The sequence below is a fragment of the Manacus vitellinus genome, unplaced genomic scaffold, assembly GCF_001715985.3.
Source record: "Manacus vitellinus isolate BGI_N305 unplaced genomic scaffold, ASM171598v3 scaffold_4_pilon, whole genome shotgun sequence".
Taxonomy (NCBI): domain Eukaryota; kingdom Metazoa; phylum Chordata; class Aves; order Passeriformes; family Pipridae; genus Manacus; species Manacus vitellinus.
The window spans coordinates 32,781,927-32,785,093 of record NW_021940604.1 but is presented as its reverse complement, the minus strand read 5'-3'; the positions used below and the strand labels follow the sequence as shown (position 1 = coordinate 32,785,093).

The 3,167-nt window shown below is 34.0% G+C and overlaps 1 protein-coding gene across 3 annotated transcripts in view; it reads right to left on the bottom strand.

Moving 5' to 3' along the window:
* Nucleotides 1–201: 201 nt before the first annotated feature.
* The window catches only part of SYNCRIP (synaptotagmin binding cytoplasmic RNA interacting protein), a 24,976-nt gene continuing 22,010 nt past the window's right edge, over nucleotides 202–3,167 (bottom strand). For all 3 annotated transcript variants that reach the window (XM_025895684.1, XM_018077874.2, XM_018077875.2), the window contains exon 11: nucleotides 202–3,167. This exon is cut by the window's right edge. The gene's annotated coding sequence lies outside the window, so the exon portion shown is untranslated.

The following is a 3,167-nucleotide window of genomic DNA, read 5'->3' as shown; positions in this document are numbered from 1 at the left end:
GAAGCATCGGAAGAACTGGTAGGCTGAACAGGAAATTTAAGCCTCTGAAGAATAATCAAAGGCACAAGGGGAAAAAAAAGTTGCAGCTATATATAATATTTCTATCCTGAAGTTGGGAATCCTGCCTTCAGAGGACGCTAAGTTTATTTTAGACTCTGTCATACCCCTCACCCCCAACAAGAACAGAATTAGTATTCCTTATTTTAGATTTTAAGATAGTATTTACATAATCAGAAACTGATCTCAGTACGTGTAATAACAGCCTTCCTCCAACAGTAAAAGCACAAACTTAAGTTCTGGGTTGTAACAAATCTCCTCTTTAAAAACTGGAAAGAAAAAGAAGTACAGTTGCATGTCCTATATGAAACATTTCAAACAAAAATGAGTATTAAAACAAGAGTATAATTTAAAAAGCTGTGTATTGGAGTGTTTATAAACCAGAAGTGTTAAGCAGCAGCAGTTTCCGGTTTCTTATTAAATTCAACTAGACTTCAAATTTAGGAACGCATTACAAACCAATGTGGAACTATGCTACTTATGCACCTTTGCAGGTGTTTCAGTAACGAAAGCCTCCTATGAGAATAAACAGAGGCAGCATAATACATTAAGTCAACACCTGCCTTCAACTGTGTCGTATGTTCACTTGTCACCAAAGCACCCCCTAAGAGATGCATTATTGCTGTAGAACATTTCAAGTTTACCAACACCCAAGTGCAACCAAACTGATGTTGTATATATGCACTTGCCCATTCTCACCAGAATTTTCACTTAATGTTTTTTCCTTTAAACAAACAAATTTAAAGCTTTGAAAATAACATTTTTTGATTTTAGTTTTTTTTTCTTCACAATATTAATCACCACATGCAATTTAGTTTTCTGGTAATTTTTCTAAAAAACTGCACCAATATCAGAACAGTGCAAATCATATTTAATTGTAAAAGTTATAATGGCTTGAGTTCATAATTAGAGGGAACACTGTCAAGATCTCGGTATTTTGCTCTCTCACCATTGCTCGCATTCCATTAAAAAGTGTCCTGTCAATTTTGCCTTTTCTTTTTTTTTTTTCAAACAATAGTCCCCCATACTTTTATGAGAGCTGAAATTAGGGATATAATCCACAATTTCAACACATGCAGTGCCTTAGTTGCAATGTTTTTATGCACTTCCATCTACTGTTATAATTTCATCAACATATTATTCCCCCCAACACATTTCCAGACTAAAAACTATTCACTAGCACTTGTGATCCCACAAGTGTTTAAAGTTTTTCAGCAATGGAGAGATTTCAAGATTAAGAAATCTGAGGACTTTCCCTTTCCTACAGCCCCCAGTGTTTTCATTTTATATCAAGTTCAAAATTGGTTTCCACATCTTGACAGTGTTCCTTATAAAACCGTATGACAGTAAAAGTGCCAGTAGGCATGGCAACCTCTTTAAAGGGAGCATTTAACCTCCTTGGCACTGGGAATGCCAGCACCAAGGATTACATTGAAATTGAAAATTATACTTAAGGCTACAATTAGCAAACCCACTTTCCATAAGTCTAATTTCTATCACTAGATTTGAAAATTCAGAAGCTAACGCAACTGTATAGTTTTATGCTCAAATTTCAGGAAAAAGTTACTTTCCTTTAGCAAGGGCAGTATATGAAACTGTGGTAGTCTTTTACGCACTGACTACTCATTTCACCATCGTTCACTTACTTTGTTTTAAAGTTCAAAACTGGCAAGGCACATTTACATATTCCAATGAATACTTGACAATTTTAAATTACACTTTATGTCCCAGCTATCCCAGTAATTGACATACAACATACTAAAATGGTTTATTAAGATAACAAAAAAAAAAATTAATGTGAAACATACAGGCTATTGGCAACCACTATTCTAAAAATTATGTAAATACAAGTAAACATACTGAAATGTGTGCGATTCTAAGTTTTTAACCAGAAGATCTCTGTACTAACACACATTTATATTAATGACACATAAAAAAAATAAAAACTTTATTACAAAAATAAGTTACACTCGCCTCCAGCTTACAGTATAAAACAATTTTATTTGCAGGAATGCAAAATGATTGTTTGCCATGAGCATTTTCAACATATGACATATCTAATTTTGTTAAAATTTGCATTTACTGGGGGAACTGGTGTGTATAAAACCTTAATTAGGTATAAGCTTCAATTTTCATTGTGGTGCCTATGGGTATGTAGTATAACTGCAGTATCCCTTTGAACAGGGGGTTAAGGGAACTCTTTATGCCAAGTCCAAAGTAAGTCATAATTTTATCTATATTTTACCTATATGAAGCTGGACTTGGCAAGGTTCTTCTGTTTTTATTTTGTCTTTTTTTAAGGGTGGTTCAATAGAGGATGCTTCACCACTGAACACTCACTGTCATCAAGGTGCTTTAGAAAATTAAAAACATAGCACAAATGATTGTACTCTACTCTACTCTACAGGTTATCATGATCTGCGTAAAAGAAATGGAAGGCTGATCCACATGTTTTTACAGTGATCAGCATTAAGAAATGCACTAATGAAAACATACCTTTTACCTAAAAAGCTAAACTACAGCCATATACTATTCTATGATTTATGAAAAACTTCAAATGTCAGGCTTCACTGTACAGTTGTCAGTTTTAGTCTGACCTTTTATAAAGGGACACTGCAGTATTTAGTACAAGTTGCTGATGCACTTTTTTTGAACATCTGATGTCTTACAAAAGTAACATCTTGCTAAACTATTATACATCCAAATAACTACAATATCTGAAGAAGCAAGGCTGCTTTTTCAGCCACAAAATACGACAAAAGCAAGGCCTGTTATGATGGTCATGAGGAAGTCTTACAAAGCCTCTGGAACTAAAGGCAACTAAGAATGTTACATTTGGTATATTATAATCTTACCCTCATATCATATTAAACAAGCCTTGCTTTTATCTACAAAGATTTTCTATGTACAGTACAGACAGGGTATAGTTCAATCCTCTGCTACTGAGGTAGTTAACCAACCCTTTAAAAAAGGTTCTGAAAAGAACCACTATCTGGAATGCCTGACTAACCAGCTCTGATGATTACACCTGAAACTGCTGTATCTGAACACAATTCATAAGTGATTACTATATAGACAATCATGATTAACCTTCATGAGCAGAAATAAAA